The sequence below is a fragment of the Staurois parvus genome, unplaced genomic scaffold, assembly GCF_062004578.1.
Source record: "Staurois parvus isolate SC_StPar_1 unplaced genomic scaffold, SC_StPar_1.0 ptg000054l, whole genome shotgun sequence".
In the NCBI taxonomy this organism is placed as follows: Eukaryota; Metazoa; Chordata; class Amphibia; order Anura; family Ranidae; genus Staurois; species Staurois parvus.
The window spans coordinates 3,312,150-3,332,070 of NW_028317850.1; the positions used below are offsets into that span (position 1 = coordinate 3,312,150).

The 19,921-nt window shown below is 41.6% G+C and overlaps 1 long non-coding RNA gene across 1 annotated transcript in view; it reads right to left on the reverse strand.

Annotated features, from left to right (window-relative positions):
- Positions 1–1,757: 1,757 nt before the first annotated feature.
- Positions 1,758–19,921, reverse strand: part of LOC149470041 (uncharacterized) — a 120,356-nt gene continuing 102,192 nt past the window's right edge. Inside the window, exon 3 of the long non-coding RNA XR_016311289.1 lies at positions 1,758–1,956. This is a non-coding gene — a long non-coding RNA (uncharacterized LOC149470041). The remainder of the gene's footprint in view (positions 1,957–19,921) is intronic.

A 19,921-nucleotide genomic window follows, 5' to 3' on the forward strand; every position in this document is an offset into this window, starting at 1 on the left:
AGCGCACATTTTATGCCCAATCCATGCAAAACTCCACGTAATCCCAAGGGGTTCACATACTTTTTCTTGCAACTGTATTTAAAAAAAAAACTATAATTATAAAGAAAAAAAAGTCTCATCCTCACAAATGACAGTTGACACTCATTATTTTCTAGTTATTCACAATTCAGTATGGAACTTTAATGCATGCTGTACATCTGTCTAAGAGCATTCACACAAGTTAAGTTAGTATTATAATATACATCAATATATATATATATATATATAGATATATATATATCATATACAATTATAATTACACTAGAGTAGAGCTGAAAATGTATGACACAATACAGAGCATGTATCTCTATTGCAAATTATGCATCTTGCTTCTATAACTGTGCTTCTGCAACTGAATCAAAGTTGCTGTTCTGCAAGATACATTGGCATATACTAGCATTATAGATCTGGAAAAGGTAACTTATAGAATAAACAACAAAACAATTTGTATTATCTTTGAAATTTGCTGTACTATAGCAAGCAAACACCAGTTATCTTTGGCTGATGTGTTTCAATTTAGACAATGAAAGCAGATGTCCTATTGGTTGCTTTGGAATGCTGCACTTCCACTTTTTTGTTGAGAATATGTAATATGCACACTTGAAAGCCTGTGTGCACCTGCTGATATATACATAGTTCTGAGAGTGCACTTTTGTTTCTCGGTTTTCTTCTGAAGTCCATACATTAGTCAGCGAGAGGTAATGCTTTCATATGAAATATTTTTTCATCAAAGTAATTTCCATTCTTTCTCAATCCATATTAGACCTTTAACACACTTAAATTTTCTTATTTTCCCCAATGCTGCTATTTTATCAGAACTACACGTTACTCTCATAATACAGCATTAAAATATAGTGTATTGTCTTTGTTGCAAATATAATTTTTCTTGTTTTTAGCTTTCAAAATGTTAAGTAGAACATAAAGTAATAATACAGAAATAAAAATAGCAAATGTAGTCAATACATAAACTAAACCAACAAAACTAAATAAATGCACAGTATAACTACAGATTGCAATATTCCTTATAGATATATAGACTTATCTCAAACACAGTATGCATGACTTGTTTTTTGGTAAGACACCTGTATATGGTAACAATTAGTTTCTCTTGTTAAGGGAGCCCACAATTACCTCTGGTGACACAAGGGTTGATTTACTAAAGACACATGGAGGAAACTGGTGCGCACTGAATCTGGTTCAGCTGTGCATGATAACCAATCAGCTTCTAACTTCAGCTTGTTCAGATAGGTTGTTCACTTTGTAAGGAATTTTGCACTTTGCATAGCATTTTTTTTCTCAGAGCTTAGTGAGTATAATCTCACTTAGCAAAGAATACCCAATCATGGCAGGGGCGGACTGACCATTTGGAAACTCGGCCACTGCCCGAGGACCCGGGGTCAGTAGGGGGCCCCATGAGATGCCCCTGGTACCTTTTTCATAGGCTTTTTTGAGTTTAAGCAAGGACACAGGGACCCCATGATCCCCTATCGAGCGGGGGCCCCATGAGTTGTCAGTCCACCCCTGATCATGTGTCAGGAAAATACAAAAATTTTTGCTTGCACATGATTGGATGATTGATATCAGTGGAGGTTCACCTCTGTAACTAAGCTCTGGGGAAAAATCCATTGCAAAGTGTAGTCTTTTTTTTGCATTTAGTAAATCAACCCTCATGCAGTTCATAATGACTTCTGAAAATGATTACACAATTTCCAAATGCAACCAGACATATTTTATTTTATTTACTAATCTTCTAAATGCTGGTCTGAAGAGCATCAGCAAGGTTATACAATCCAGCAAACTAACAATCAGGAATCAGTCAGCATGTTCCTGCGGTACCCATGGCAGCTATGATGTGGTGATCATATGAGGTTTGTTGCAGGCTGCAGCTATCTTTGTATTTCCTCATTTTTGCTCTTCCTGAAAACAAAAACAAAAAAACCCAAATATATATATATATATATATATAGTAAATTATACTGTACATATACTACTGTACTACTCAGGGGCGGACTGACAACTCATGGGGCGCCCGGGCAATAGGGGATCATGGGGCCCCTGTGTCCTTGCCCAAACTCAAAAAAGCCTATGAAAAAAGTACCAGGGGCATCTCATGGGGCCCCTACTGACCCCGGGCCCTCGGGCAGTGCCCGAGTTTCCAAATGGTCAGTCCGCCCCTGGTACTACTGTATATATAATATTACAAACTCCTGTTAAGAAGATCAAATTCACATGACCAATCAATAAATTATTTAACCCCTGTTCTGCCCCAATCTAGCCACTTCTGTCGACAATAGATTGCTGTCCTCTGCCCTGGACAAGCTTGCCCTCCTCACTACACACAAAATCAGGCCTGACCCCTACAACCCTGGCAAACAGATGACACCAGAAGTCTCAAAAAATGTAGTTGTGAACTTGAGAGTTTGTGGTGTAAGACTAGGTCTCACAATGACTTCAACCAATATAAATATGCCTTCCGAAAATACAATTCTTGCCTTCACACTGCCGTACAGACTTATTTTATCACTCTCATCAACACCTTCTCATCCAGTCCCCCTCAACTCTTCTCTACCTTTACGCTCTACTTTGTCCTCCACTGCCTCCACCCACTAACTCACTCACTGCCCAGGAGATTGGCAATCACTTAAAAAATAAGATCGATAATTTGTGATGAAATCTCCAATCTACAGATTTCCCCCTTACATGATACCCGATGTCCACAGGTACAGTCAACACTTCCCTTATTCAACCCTTCTACTATAGATGAGGTTGCTAAATATTTATATAAAGCCCACCTAACCACCTGCCCCCTGGACCCTATTCCCTATCAAATACTGTGGTCACCCTCTCCCTCCCTTCTGGCATCTTCTCCAACTCTCTCAAACATGCACTATTCACCTACATACTTAAAAAGTCTTCCTTGGACCCCATCAATCTTAACAACCTACGCTCCATCTCCTTGCTCCCTTTTTCCTCCAACCTCTTTGAATGCCTGGTCTAAAACTGAAAGAGCGACCACCTCATTAAAAATAACTTTATTGATCCCTTTCAGTCTGGATTTAGCCCTCAACACTCCATAGAAACTGCTCTCCTAAAACTCTCAAACTATTTACTAACAGCTAAAACCAATGGACACTCTTACTCCTACTTCTAGACCTTTCCTCTGCCTTTGGTACAGTTGACCACCCCCTCCTCCTCAAAAAACGTTACTCCTTTGATCTCCGTGACTGTGCGCTTTGTTGATCACTTACAATTCTACTTCCTCTTCTCCTCTTCCTTTCTTGGGATCCCCCCAAGATTCTGTTCTTGGACTTCTCCTATTCTCGAAGTACACTTCCTCCCTGGGTCAGCTTATAGCCTCCCATGGCTTTCAATATCATTTCTATGCTGACAACACCCAAATCTATCTCTCTACACCTCAGCTCCCAACATCTGTCCCCCCATGCATCACTAATTTACTGACCTACATATCAGTCTGGATGTCGCACCACTCCCTCAAACCCAACCTGTCCAAAACCCAGATCATAATATTTTCTCCCCCATGTGCACTTTTCCCTGACTTCTCTGTCAAAATCAATGACTCAACTATTAACTCGTCCCCACATGCCAGGGTGGTAGGTGTAATCCTGGAGTCTAAATTTTCCTTGTAGCCCCAAATTCAAATTGATTTTAGATTTTATTGTATAATTTTCCAAACCTTCCAACTGTTAATACTTCTTGTTGGTCCTTAAGAAGCGGTTGAAACCGTAGACCAATGTTCAAGGGCATGCAGTAATGCATTGGAAGAATTGTGGCAGTTTCATTTTAAGTATAACCTGACATTATGTCTAGATTTTAAGGATATATATTTTAATAAAATTGATGTTTTTATATTTGGTGGTTATCATTGTATATTGTGGTTGCCTGTGGTATAACTAAAGTCCTATGCATTTACATATCCTTCCTGTTTACATTTTGGGATGATACCCTGACAGACTATGTACTTTGCGTCACTCTCTGAACACTGCACCTTATAGTATCTTTATTGTTTCTGTGTGTGAATGGACACAGAGAGCAGCAGCTCGGGAGCGAGCCTACTTGGGTGCCCCCACAGAAAGCTGCTTGCTCTGGGGGCACTCGGCAGGAGAGAGGGACCAGGAGTGTGGTAAGAACAGGTAAGTATGACATGTTTGTTATTTTTTTATTTTTTAAAGTCAGCTTTTAATATCACTTTAAAGACTAGAGAGAAAATACTGTATTAATGTAATGTACCCAATAACAACTTCCTGTAAATTACATAAACCATAGCCATCGGGCTCACATTACAGTTTGTCTTCTAAAAGTTCATCTTCTTTCAGCAGTTTGCAAAAAATGTTGGTGCAACCTACATACGTGTAATGTAAAGTAGTGATGGTTATCTCCATCTAGCAGCCGACGTGCACACAACTTAGTTCAATGTTATCCCACTAAAGCGTGCACATTAAAAACCTCCAGAAAGGAGGGCCCAAAGGTCTTGACAGAGTTTAGTCCGAATACTACAGAAAGAAAAGGGAACTAGCAGGAACACCATTTATTTATAGTGTATTAAATAATGTATGTAAATTATGGGTGGGGTAAAAAGTTAAAATGTCCAAATGCTTGAATAATACAGTTTACCATATTTTTTAACTAACTATAGCTTAAACCATTTTTAACTTTTTCTTAAAGTAACAGACGCTGTTTTATTTTATCCCACCATAGTTTTAAAATAAAAAGAAATTAACATTAATTACAGGAAACCTTCTATACTGCCATCCTCTGAAGAAGACCTCAAGTCTTCTTTTTTTGGTTATACTTGTCTCATCTTGCTTTTCTCTAACCAATTCTTCCAGTGTTCTGAGCTGTTGCATTTGTTCCTGCTGTTTAATTTCAGACAATGTTTTAAGCATTTTAAACAATGTGGAATAAATGCCAACTCAAATAAATTGGCACATTACTAGGATAAAGTCATAAACCTGAGAAAATATTTTACCTCATAAAATCACAGTTTGTACTAAGGTCCAAAAATGCCTCAGTACACCATTTCTAAAATAGGTAAACTGAGAAGGAAAATCATTGCCAGTATGACATAATGGTATTTTTCGCAACTGGAGTGCCACAGTCAATAAATATTCCCACCAGGCTTTTCAGTGACACATTGCTTGCTTTAGTCACTTTACTGACTAGAATACAAAGTATACATATTATAGACTCACAGCAGTGTCAAATCTTGGTAACTGGCCACAAGTCAGACCATTTTTCTTCTACTTAGTCCTGCGTGTATTTGTGTGTTTAGTCATGCTGCCATTTTACATTTCAGTTTCTACAAATTGCCATTCTATCCAATTTTCCCTAGTACAGATTTAGTATAAAAAAGCAATGAAGTATAGTAACTGACCTCAATCAAGGCTTGACAAAGTCTAGATATTTTTCAGCACACTGTGCCAGAGTCTGGGATAAAATGGCAGATAAGGTGGTGGATTGGGGCAGTTGTGGGCTCCAGGGAAGCCTGCTGAGGAAAATAGGTAAGTCTTCCTATAAAAGGCTGTTCATTAATTTCCTTGTTGGGTCTGGAGTTTGGGCTGCAGAAATAATTGGGTGGTTCACAACCCGACTGCCTCAATCCACAAGTCCAACTGCCAGCAGACCTGGCTTATTCTAGAAGGGCTGGAAACAACACAGGAAGAGACTGTGGTATAGACATTAAAAAATTGTGGATGGTGAACAGACAGGCTGCTTTTTGTGTGACATGTAGAGGTTTCACCTCTCTATTAAAATTATTATACGGGATTTATTTAGTGCCAACAGTTTATGTAGTGCTTTACAACATGAGCGCACACAGCACACTTACAATGCAATTTAATACAGTAGGAATTGGAGCGCCCTACTCATTAGAGACTACAATCTAAGAAGTAGAGTCATACAAGTGATACAAAAGGTAATAACTGTGGGGGATGAGCTGATGAAGAAAAAGTACAGCTGTTAGGTGGGGTCAGGATAGGCCTCAATGAAGAGAAGTCTATAAGTGGACAAATTAGGAGGTAGTCTGACAAATTGGGGTAGGGAGTTCCATATGATAGGAGAGGCTTGGGAGAAGTCCTAGAGGTGAGCATGGGAGAAGGTGACAGGGGGGGCTAGAGTGCAGGAGGTCTTGGGAGGAATGAAGAGAACAATTTTGTTGGTATTTTGAAACTAGGTTAGTGATGTAGCTGGGGGACAAGTTATGGATGGCTTTGTAAGTTGTTGTTAGTATTTTCAATTGAATTGATTGGTGAGTGGAAGCCAGTGAAAGGATTGGCAGAGAGAGGTAGCAGACACTGGATGGATGGTAAGGTGTATGACTCTGGAAACAGCATTCATGATGGACTGGAGGGGGGATAGCCTATGTAGACATAAGCCAATGAGGAGGGAGTTGCAGTAGTTAAGATGAGAGAAGACCAGGGAGGGAATTAGAAGCTTTGTGGTATCATTGGTTAAGAAGTGGCGATTTTGGAGATGTTGCATAGGTTGCGGCAGCAAATTTTGGATAGTAATTGGATGTGGGCCCTAAAGGATAGCTCAGAGTCCCCTTATGCCAAGACCTAGCACCTTGACATTCAGGGATGGTTTGATAGTTGAGCCATCAATCTTGACAGAGAAGGGGAAGAAGCACGTAGGGGAGGAAATATTATGAGCTCGGTTTTGGTTAAATTGAGTTTGAGGAAGTGGTGTGACATCCAGTCTGATACGTCTGTTAGTAAACTAGTTATGCATGTAGAGACTGATGGAGAGAGCAGAGGGGTAGAGACATCTCTAGCCATAAAGTTGGCCATGCTGAGAAAATATCCGCTATGTGGATGTATGTATTTGGTGAAGCCGTTTTTAGTGAATTCTGTGCCTGAAAATAAATGTGGGACCTGGTCCTGTGTTATGACACTTCTCCTGAAGGGCAATGTATGGCAGTTTGGACAGGTAAGATAAATTGCATCACTAGCCAGTGAGGCACCTCAAGTTGCCTGCTCTTCAGAGAGTTACCTTAGGATCATGCATGATTGATATATATATATATATATATATATATATATATATATATATAAATGTCGCAAAACATTCTACAGAGAGATTTCCCCACATCAACTGTCATGGTGACAATGGTTTCACCATACAGTGAAATATTATCCTCAAAAGGAACACAGACAGATATGAACATATTTAGCAGAACAGGCGAAGGCTAGACTCAAGTCAGCTCTTTATTGCCGTCTGTGTGCCTTTTGCAGATTTCTCTCACTGTTTGTCTAGTAAAATTGTTCACTGGGATGGTGCGTAACAGGAACTCTCTCTAAGGGCTAGTTCACACCACATGCAGTCCATTGCTTTTTTTTCTGCAACAAAAATGCATGGATAGTAGATTATATGGTTTCCAATGGCATAGTTCACACCAGTGCAGTCAGTTCCAGTGTGTTCCAGTGCGTTCCAGTTCCAGAAAAAAAAGTAAAACCCGCTGCATTTTTTCTGCACTGAACTGTATGAATGGGGTAAAATGCATCAAAAATGCACCAGAACGCACATATCATTATTTAAAGTGGTTCTAAAGGCTCAAGGTTTTTTACCTTCATGCATTTTATCCATGAAGGTAAAAACCTTTTCTGTGCAGCATCCTCCCAAGACCCCCCCTTAAAGCTCACCTAAGCCTTCTCAATGCAGCGATGTCCAGTGGAGTCTCGGCTATCTGGGACTCCCTCTTGTCAATGGCTCCCGCTGCTGTCAATCACAGCCAGTGAGAAGAGAGATGGGGTGAGGAGGAACTGCGGCTCCATGTGTGAATACTTGGGTGCCCCCATAGCAAGCTGCTTGCTATGGGGGCACCCGACAGGAGGAAGAGGCCAGGAGCGCTGGCTGTGGGACCCGAGAAGAGGTGGATCTGGGCTGCTCTTTGCAAAACCATTGCACACAGCAGGTAAGTATAGACATGTTTGTTTTTTGTTTGTTTTTTAATGTAAGCCTTTACAATCACTTTAAAGTGAAGAAAAAAAGAGGGGGAAAAATTCACCGTAATGTATCAAAGATGCACGGGAACATATCAAAAATGCTTTAAAACCACAAAAATGCAGAAACGCATCCGGAACTCATCCGGACTGGTGTGAACAGCCCTTAGGCTGCATTCTCACATGAGCCAAACCTCTGTGCTTATTCTGCAGGCTTTGTGCAGGCATTTTCTGAGGCTTGAGCATTTTTAAAAATTATTTTTAGGGAATGGAAAGCTAAATACTAGAGAAAGAATTTTTTTTTCAAATGCTTATATTGAAGTCTATTGGGTCAAGAACACTTAAGACTTAAAGCAATTCTAAAGGTTCGTGTTTTTTTTAAATAACAAACATGTCTATACTTACCTACTGTGTGCAGGGGTTTTGCACAAAGCAGTCTGGATCTTCCTCTTCTCGGGTCCCCGCAGGCTGTCCTGGCTCCTCCTGTTTGTCGGGTGCCCCCACAGCAAGCAGCTTGCTATGGGGGCACCCGCTGCTCCGTGTGTCCATTCACACACAGAACTGTGGCTTGGCCCAGCCCCCTTTCTCTCCTCATTGGCTGACTGGCTGTGATTGACAGCAGCAAGGGCCAATGGCTTCCGCTTGTTGTCTCAGCCAATGAGGAAGCAAAGACCCTGGACAGCCAAGTCTGTCATTCGCATCACTGGATCGCGGTGAGGCTCAGTTAGGTATTGAGGGAGCTGGGGGAGCTCTTGCACAAAGGGTATTTTAGGGTATTTTGCATAAACAACCTTCAGCCTTTACAACTGCATTAAGGCCTCATTCACTTGGATGTTCTACAGTGTACATTAGTGCAAGGGCCGTGTTTACATGCAAAGGAATGCACAGGAGTTCCATGCATCCTATATAGCCAGTCCCACTTAAGTCAATTGGTACAGTTTCAGTCTATGCAGATGACACCAAGCTGTGCAGTGGAATAACGTCCTTACAGGATGTCTTCAACTTACAGGCCAACCTCAATGCACTGTTTAATTGGGTAACTATGCCGCAAATGAGGTTTAATGTTGATAAATGTAAGGTGATGCACTTGGGGGCTAAGAATATGCATGCATCATACATACTAGGGGGGGTACAAATGGGGGAATCAATGGTGGAAATGGATCTGGAAGTTCTGGTGGATCACAAGCTTAATAATGGCATGCAATGCCAAGCTGCGGCTTCTAAAGCGAGCAAAATCCTCTCTGGTATTAAAAGAGGTATAGACTCCAGAGAGAGAGATATCATATTACCCCGGTACAAATCATTAGTAAGACCTCATCTGGAATATGCAGTTCAGTTTTGGGCACCAATTCACAAAAAGAACATTGGGGAACTGGAGAAAGTACAGAGAAGGGCAACCAAACTGATAAGAGGCATGGAGGAGCTCAGCTATGAGGAAAGATTAGAGGAACTGAATTTATTCTCTCTTGAGAAGAGGAGATTAAGGGGGGATATGATCAACATGTATAAATACATCAGTGGTTCATATAGTGTACTCGGTGTAGAGTTATTCACCCTGAGGCCATCACAGAAGACAAGTGGGCACTCTTTACATCTAGAGGAAAAGAGATTTAATCTCCAAACACGGAAAGGTTTCTTCACAGTGAGAGCTGTGAAAAAGTGGAATAGACTCCCTCAAGAGTTGGTTCTGGCCAGCTCAGTGCTTTAAAAAAGGCCTGGATTGTTTATTAGATACACAGAATATAACTGGATACTAACATTTATAGGTAAAGTTGATCCGGGGAATATCTGATTGCCCAGCGGGGGATCAGGAAGGAATTTTATCCCCTGCAGGAGCAAATTAGATCATGCTTTGCTGGGGTTTTTTTGCCTTCTTCTGGATCAATTGTGGGTGTAGGATTATAACCTTTTTTTTGTTTTGGTTGCACTGAATGGACTTTTGTCTTTTTTCAATCAGACTAATTATTTAACTATGTAATTGTGAGGCAGCAGCTGCACAGACACAGCCAGCATGCATTCAGGGCACAGATATTAAATTGGGAGCAGCATCTGTGTCTGTGCATTTGCTGTGTCCCAATTGACATGCATGGAGGATACATGGAACATGTGTGTATCCCAGTGCAGGAAACACAGCCTTCGCACAGGTGTATACTGCAGTAGACCGTCTGAATTATTATTATTATACAGGATTTATAGTTCTGCAACAGTTTACGCAGTGCTTTACAACATAAGGGCAGACAGTACAATTACAATACAAATGAATACAGGAGGATTCAGATGGCCCTGCTCGTTAGAGCTTACAATCTAAGAGGGAGGGTCAAGAGATACAAAAGGTAATAATTGTGGGCAATGGGCTAATGGACAAAATACAGTTGTTAGGTGGGGTTAGGATAGGCCTGTCTAACAAGATGAGTTTTCAGGGATCATCCAAAAGTGGACAGAGATGGAGATAGTCGGACACATTAGGGAAGGGAGTTCCAGAGGATGGGAGCGGCTCTGGAGAAATCCTGGAGGCGAGCATGGGAGAAGGGGACAAGGGAGCAAGAGAGCAGAAGGTCTTGGGAGGAATGAAAAGAATGATTTGGTTGGTATTTTGAGACCAGCTTAGTGATGTATGTAGGGGCTGAGTTGTGGATGGCTTTGTAACTATGCTCAGGTGTGAACAGGCACAACTGAAAAATATTGGTTTTTAGGTGTTGGATGTATCAGAGCTTCTGGCTTCAAAGCACTCAGGTATAAATGAGGCCTAACAGATCCTTGAATAGCAATAAATACCAGATATGGATTCTAATCATTTCTCACTCTATCCAAAACTAAAAAAAAGTTTTGGCTAAGCGTGCACCTTAAATGTTTAAAACGTCTTTCCTGTTTTCAATCTAGGTATTTAATTGTATTGTGCTTTGCTTGTGTATACCACTTAATTATTTATGGACATCTTTTCTAACCTGGCCCTGCTTGTTATTGAGTTGTTGCTCCTTTATCATGCTGTCTGGTTACAGCTCACAGATGTTTGTACCATACCATGAAATTCCCATTAAGAGAATGTTTCTAGAATGATGTCAGTGACTGTGCAAATAGAATTTCCTCAAAGCATCTCTCTGTGATGGAATACATGGAATTGAGTCTATCACTGTGAAATTGTTTGCTTTCCACTTCAGCATCTGTTGCTCTTACAGGGTCATTCAAAACTGAAAGTCATTACTGGATTTGATAAGCAGAAAGCAAGTCTGAATTTTCTTTAGAAAGTAAAAAAGTACATAATAATGTTATTTTTGTACTTATTTTAAGGGTCTGGTTAAGTTTGTATGCCTTTATATGGTGAAGAATTTGTGGACATTTCTACTCCATAATTTACCAGATGAAAATACAGTTCTCCTTTAAAGCGGAACGAACCCCTTCAATCCTTTACAGCCAAGGAAGCTGCCATCTTAGCCTCTGTTTGATGTGCAGTTGCCATTTTACTGCACATGTGATCAGTTATGATATCAGCCAATAGCTTGACAGTTTGGTTGAGAATATAAGCAACTATGGCAGTTATCATTGTAAATGCTGAACGCAGGAGCAGACTGACCATTTGGAAACTCGGGCACTGCCCGAGGGCCCGGGGTCAGTAGGGGGTCCCATGAGATGCCCCTGGTACCTTTTTCATAGGCTTTTTTGAGTTTGGGCAAACACACAGGGGCCCCATGATCCCCTATTGCCCAGGGGCCCCATGAGTTGTCAGTCCGCCCCTGGCTGAATGTAATTGCTTAGGGAAACTGTAAATCAATGGGTTTAAAACGGTGCTCCACCCATAAGGGGAAGTTCCGCTTTAAGGCCTGCTCCCCAACTCCCCATTAAGGATTGGCACCTTTGGGGGGCTGGGGGGAGCGGGTACCCAAATTTCATAGGTACCCTATCCCACTTCCAGTCCGATCACCCAGGCGGAATGTGTCCTCCCTCCCTGTAGTCTTTTGGGACACGTGGCAGGTCCCAGAAGACTACAGGACCAGTCATGAAGCGCAGCACTACTCGCCCATGCGCAGTGGGTACCTGGCTGTGAAGCCACAAGCTGAAGATGCAGGCCTCCTGGAATACAGGACGGCCGGTGAAATGAGCTGCAGGGTCACACCGTGGGACCGAGGGACAGGTAAGTGGCTGTTTTTTTTAAATGTCAGCAGCTACAGTTTTTGTAGCTGCTAACTTTTATTTTTTGACAGGGTGAGTGGAACTCTGCTTTAATTCCACTTTAAAGAGGAACTAAAATCCACAATACCTACCTCTTCTTCAATAGTCCAACTTTACTCGCTGGTGTAGGGCTGCAGCTGTTTTCATTGGTTGGCGCAGGATAATATCACTCCTGCACATGCACAGGTTCAGTCGTCCCGGTACAAAGTATGCGTGGTGAAATATAAACTGAGCTGCACTGCACTTGAGTTGCCTAGTCTACATTCTATGGAACACTTCAACCAGGCAGGCAGGTTTGTGAGCCTGCCTGCTTGCAGTTTTTGAAACTAAGGGCTCATTCACACCATACATGCATGAAAACTGTATTTTTATGCACAATGACATAAATTTTCATGTGCGTCAGTTATGTGCCCTGTTTACACCATAGTGTTGATGTCACATCAGTTTATTTTCTGCGCAGAAAACTGCATATACGTTGCAGATTCCTGTGCAGAAAAAATACCAGTGGTGCAGCGTGAACAGGAAACATAGAGACTTTATTTCTACTTTTGACCAAAGATTTTAAGCCATTTGCAACAGTTATATCTTTATTTTAAAAAAAGCCATATTCACTGACCATTTTCGAGCAGTTTAGGAGATTTGCGTGTTGGTAGGGCCTAGACAAGGTACCCACATGCAAGGGACCCCTCACACATTAAGGGCCATTTCACAGTGCTTTGTCGAAGATAACACGCCTATGCATTTTTAACGCATTTTGTATGCATTTTTGATGCATTATTTTGGTTTAACTCCCAACATTCACCTGTGAAACATGGACATGTGACTCAAAAAGAGCACAAAAACACACAACTGGGGTGCATTTTGTATGCATTTTCTATTCATTGGGAGGGGAGTTTTTAAACATGTGCCAAAAATGCAGCATGCAGGACCCCACCCACATCGCATTGGTGTAAAGAGTTCCATAGGATTTAAAGGGATACATTTTTCATGCATTTTTGTTTCACTTTTTAAACACCAAAAGCGCATCAAAAGCTGATCAGTGTGAAAGGACCCTTAGGCCTTGGCAAAGTAAATCTATTTCAGCAGTCTCAATAAATAAACATTGGCACACTGCAGAACAGGACACTGGAAGGGTGGTGGTATACTGTATAACCAGGCTGCACTAGACCATAGAAGTGGATCTTTGGGACGTTCCACGGCACCAGACAGTGTCCTTACCAGGAACCTTTCCTCTAACCAGCTGCTTCCTTTCTTTAACTTGCCATTTAGTCAGGGAATGCCTGAATGGTGTGGGGCCCCCTAATTAAAGGCTCTCCTGTTAAGATGGCCACCCGAATTCTCACAAGAATTAGTTACATAGTTAGCCTGGCTGAAAAAATACAAAAGTCCATCCATCCATTGAATATCCAACCAGATTTCTGCCTTCCCAGAAAGGACGAGGAAAGGGAAACAATTGCCTATATAAGACTCCTCTTCCCCTGTAGCATTGTAACAGTAGGAAGAATACCTACACCTGCCTATATGCAGTGAGGTCAAGGATGGAGTTAACACATTAGAAATGTAGCAACAGAAAAGTGCAGGACCCGCACTATGTGGTAATCACTATCTTCCTGATTAGGTTTCATGTTCCACATTTAAAAGCTACTACAGGCGTACCTAGGTTTACAAACACCTCGATTAACGTAATTTTCGGTTTATGAATGAAAATCCATTGAAAATAATGCCTCAGATTACAAATTTATTTTGCAATACAAACAGCTTAATTGGTTTTCAATGCGTTTACAAATTTTTTTAATCATCTCCCTGTACAGTACTATGCCTTTAAAGTGCACTTTTTAAAGAGTTTTGAACAGATAAGACTTTTTTTTTACTTTTTTCTGACCTCTGGAACGGATTAATTGGTTTTCAATGCATTTACAAATTTTTTTCGCAATACGAATGGATTAATTGGTTTTCAATGCATTTACAAATTAATTTTTAATCATGTCCCTGTACAGTATTTATGCCTTTAAAGTGCATTTTATAAAGAGTTTTGAACAGATAAAATACTTTTTTTTACTTGTTTCTGACATCCGGAACGGATTAATTGGTTTTCAGTGCATTCCTATGGGAAACCGCGTCTCGGTTTACGAATTTTTCACAATACGAAAGGTTTCACAGAACGCATTAAATTCCTAAAACGAGGTATGCCTGTATAGCCTACAAATGGGGATTGGGAAATCTACTGCTATGGAATATGCACTTTTTCTATTGCTACAGATCACACACAGTTGTTTTGTTTTCCATTAATTCACACACACTTGGATCACCCCATGGAAGAGTGATGTTGAAGAGGTTAGATGACCAAAAGTCGAAACTGGTCAGTGACCCTCTATTATTTATGGGTAAATTCATACCCAAGCTACAGGCAAAATAAATCTAATTACAATTCGAATGTATTATTTATTGCCATAGACGCAGGTACATTGCTGTCATCCAGCCATCAGTTTACTAACAATGAAATGGGAGTTAAAGAACATAAGACCTGACTAATAGTCACATGACAATGCAGCAAGCACATAAGGACCAGAGTTAGTTGCATTGTGGTTTTATGTGTTTAATCCCTCAGGCATTTTCATTGCAAGTTAGAAAGAGGAATAACAATAGCAGGTTGATCTTCTCAATAATCTGACGCCATCTGCTCTGTTTTCACTACTTATTTCGATTTTTGTTTCTTGGTGTACAGAAATCTTAGCAATGGTGTGAACTTTTAATGATGGGAGCAGGCAAGCAGCAGAGAGGAATTATTTTGCATTGCCTTAAGGAATCATTTATTCTTTAATTCATAATCTGGTCGAATATAAATCACACCTCGTGTAGTTAGCTTAACAGTATCAATGTGCAAGGTGCAAAGTCAAGTAATATAAAACAAGTACAACACCTTGGGGCCAGGTTCTGCCATTACCTAGAGCAGTAATAAATATTGCTGCTTTCTACATCTATGCTACAGCATTAGCGACAATTTAGCTGAACTTCAGACAGATAAAAACACCAATTCACACAGACATGTGTTCATTAAAAATCATTAAAGCCTAAATTTTAAAAAATCAGCATAAGGGACATTACTTAAAGTGAATGTGATGTGTCCTTTGTGCAGATGGACTCTCCCATCCTTCGCCCCCCCTCCAACCCTGCTGCTGCAAACTCCCATTGCCCCAGGGGGTTAATAGAGATGAGGGACCTGTTACATAAACTCATCAAAAGTTCCAGCTATGCCTGACCTGCACTACAGCTTCTATGAATGAAGCAAAATCTATTAATGGAGAACAGATGGATGAATGAAAGATGCACCTCCTCCATTCATAGCTTCTATAAATGGATAAGGGGGAAGAAAGGGCATAATTGGCACTTCTGATGGCTGCATATGACAGGTCTGTTGGCTCTGTTAACTGTAGCGCCCTCCTAGATTTGCTAGGGGGAGCTAGACTCTAATGGTTATACAGGGGCTAAGTAGCAGCCCAGGTGTAATAGCCATAGTAGGGTCAAAGTGTGGTCAGGACTGAGAGGTTCTGCAGGCCAGCCCCTCTGGAATTTCCCCCTGCTCTAGGGCTTTAGAGGAAGGCCCTAGAAGCAATGGGTGGATCTGAGAAGTGACTAGCTGCACTCTTGAGGGATCCTAGCTAATTCCCAACAGGAGGTTGGCAAGGGGCTGGGTCACCCTTAAAAGTGGTGAAGCCTGTTCAGAGGCTGTGAGGAGGCCCAGTGGAATTGGGCCTACCTGCAGACTGGAGCTGGAAAGGAGGAAAACTCAGAGCTCACCGGCCCCCTGAGAGAGGACCACCTGTATGTCAGGGAAGGAGTGGCCCAGCTGTTAGGCCTGGTAGCAGTCACCAACCCACAAGCGGTACAGGAAAGGATCTGAGGGAGTACACCTGCACCCCCTGGGCAGGGGAAGAAGTGGATAACCAGATTAGCCACCTATCAGTGACTGTCTATCTCTTAAAGTGACCGGATCCTCTGTTCAGGGATACCTCCAGATTGCTGGGTGAAGAGGAGAAGTTCATCTAGGGTCTGGGGTGGAACACTAAGGAGATACTGGCTAGTTCTCCAACAAACACTGTGCTGCAGAGAAGGCTTGTAAATAGTTCCTATCCCAGTTCAAATCCCCTAAAAAAAAAACAAAACCAAAGCTTAAGGACTGATTTATAACTCTGTATGCAAGCTTTTATGAAGTTGTGTGATGCTTGGATGTGCAGGACTATAGGGGGACCCAAATCTTCTTCTTACAACTCCTAAGGGGGTAGTGCTGCATAACCTTTGCAGAACTGAAAGATAGGGAGGGCGGAGGATGTAAGATTCAACTAATTCTGCAGTCATCAGCACAAGGACACATAATATTGACTGTAAGTAATGTCCCTTGTGCTGATTCTTTATAATCTGTTTTGACTAAACTTAGACTTTAGGGCAGGGTACACATGAGCCAGATATTGGCTGAAATCAACTGGCACAATAGAAACCGGCCTACTCTCAGCCTGTGTGCACAACTGCCTGTTTGACAGAAGCTGATCTCACGTTTCTGATGAACGAGCATGATGGAAAACTAGCAGTTGACTGGCATCCAATCAGCGCTTGCAGCCAACAGCTGCGAGCACTGATCAGTATGTCCTGGATGGGATGGGGGGGAGTGGTTCCCCTTTCAGCGTATGTATGAATATGAGCTAGGGACCTTAGATTGTAAGCTCCTTAAGGGCAGGGACTGATGTGAATGTACAATACATGTGTAAAGCGCTACATGAATTGATCACGCTAGATGCATGGGCTGTGTCATGGGCTGTATCATACAGCTGTCACCGTGTACCCGCTCAGCATCTCCAACACCTCATGATGGAAAAATTAATAGCAAGGATACTATGCAACCTTTGTTTGTCTCCACCTGTGGTCCCCTGATGCATATGATTGTCATTCTCAATTCCTAGTTCTTCTATGGGAAAAGCTCCAAAATGGAGTCACAGACATAAAAACCTGATAGAAATTCTAATTCTTCCTCAATACAAAAAAATGTCTGGAATCAGGCTAACAGTCACCCTGCCACCCCGCCTTTTCCAGATCCAGACACCAAAACCAGATCCAGTCTTTTTCATGTCATAGGTGGGGGTGGATTGGTCAAGATGATGACTAACAGAAAACCTTTAAAACAGCCTACAAATCTTACTAAGTTTTTAAAGGAGCCATGTAAGAGTTAATATTTTGTTAAATTTCCTCTGCTGTCTTTGTAGCAGCTACAAAACCCCCAGCCCCCAACAGTAACAAGACCCCAGCCCGATCTCTCCCATACAAAACAAAGCAGCTCACTTTGATTAATGTCCGTCTGAAACCCAGAATGGGAGAACTGAAAACATGGTGTGTTTAGGTAAATTATGTAATCATGCTATCCAGTCATGTGCTCTGTTTTATATTACAAAAACAATTTGAGTGCCATTGTTACTATTATTAGATAACTCCATTAGTATATGGCAGCTTCTGCTAGGCAAATGGTCTTTGTCACGTGTTGATTACTTTACAAATACAAATAGCAGATTACATAGGAAGAATACAAGCATACGTTTTCTGTACTGCAGAATGCAAGTTATAAAAATAATTATACAAGCAACCTTATATGCATGCAAGGACTTTAAAGTGGAACTAAACTTGAGGGCGGACTGACCATTTGGAAACTCGGGCACCGCCCGAGGGCCCAGGGTCAGTAGGGGGCCCCATGAGATGCCCCTCGTACCTTTTTCATAGGCTTTTTTGAGTTTGGACAAGGACACAGGGGCCCCATGATCCCCTATTGCCCGGGGGCCCCATGAGTTGTCAGTTCGCCCCTGCTTGACTACTAACAATCTGTGAGCAGGCAATCTCTTCTCCAATACCAAACCCTTACCTGCCCCATACAGTATTCTACTGAATGCACACTAAGGTGAGCATGCGCACCTCAATGTGCATTCCTGGCACACTCCGGCTGTGCTGAAATGACGGACTCCCATGCACATGGTCAGGATGACATTATTCCTTGACTAGCCAATTAAAAGGCCAAAAACCCAGCACACAGAAATAGCTGGGCAGAAGATATCAGCCACCGGCAAGGGATTCACCGCCACATCGCTGAAATGAGGAGGTAAGTATTTCTGTGAGTTTAGTTCAGCTGTAATTAAAAGCCAAATATTTATATTTCCACGAGCTGCAGAGAGGTACCCAAATATCTCTGGAGTTTGAGTAGCTATACCAGGATAATGCCTGTAGCTGTAGGCATCATCCCAATACCATTTTTTAAAGCCGACGGTTGGCTCTGTTGTAATAGCGATCGGAGTGGCTAACTAGCTTCTTGATTGCTATTACAAGCAGTGGGAAGGGACACCCCCCCTTCCCCCACACCTCACCAGTTTCAGCTGCTTTACCAGGATCTTCAGTCCCACCAGGAGTCCTGATCGACCAGCTTCCTGATCACAGAGCTGAACAAAAAACAGATCTCTGTTTGGCTCTTTGATGTAGAAACCTGGAAGTGATGCCCTAACATTGCTTCCAGTTTACACAGCAGTAAACAGCACCATTTTTAATAAAGAAAAGCATTTGATCACAGCGATCTTGGTGTGCTTAAATGCTTTTAAGGGCAGAGGAGGGATTTGGGGTCAGATCTCTCCATAAACAGTACCTGTCATATGCCTATTGCGACAGCAATAAAAGTAATTTAAAAAACTATATTTTTTTAAAGCAACAGTGTTAAAATAAAAAAGGTGCCCCTCCCCCCCATGCTTGCGGTGAACGCACGGATCGGTCCTGCACGCATTCAAACATCGAATGTCCCACACATGTGAGGTATCACCATGAACATTAGATCCCCGAAAATTGAGTTGGAAAAACTGCTGCACAAATACCGTGAGACATAAAAAAATAAAAACCAGCCAATTTATTCTCTAGGGCCTCTGCTTTCAAAACAATATAATGTTTGGGGGTTCTAAGAAATTTTCTATCAAGAAACACTGATTGTTACTCTTAAAAAAAAAAATGCTAGAAAAGGCTTGGTCTTCAAGCGGATGTACATACAGTATTAGGGATGCAGCAATACCAATGATGGTATTGGTGCTGATACCAAGTATTTTCACGAGTACTTGTACTCGTGAAAATGCTCCCAATACCCAAACCGAGACTTTGCCATGCGATTTGTGGCCATACAAAATGTATGGATGCAAAATTGTATCGCAAAGAATAGCATGTGATTTGAACAGGAATGTTATTCCTGTGCAAATCGCAGACGGTTTCCCCACTACTCCTGTGTGAGCCCTACAGTTGAGAATCTGGAGTATTTGCCTCCATCCTCCAATGGCCGAGGTATACATCCTTGCACACCCTTCTCTCCCAACTCTAGGCTCAGCATGGGATCTGTGTAGAGAGGTTTCCCACACCACTCTTGTGTGAACTCATGATATGACAAGGCTGGGTTCACACAGGAGCAGCAGGGAAAGTGTACGTGATTTGGACAGGATTAGCATTCCTGTTCAAATCACATGCTATTCTTTGCGGTGCAGTTTGCATCCATACATTTTGTATATGGGCAAATCACACTGCAAAGTATCGGTACTCGGTATTGGCAAGTACTTGACCGAAAGTATCAGTACTCGTACTAGCCGTTCAAAAATGGTATTGGTGCATCCTTAATACATATATATTCATACGCATATTTAAAGTGATTGTAAAATTATATACTGTATATTTTTTTAAATGACAAACATGCACAGAAA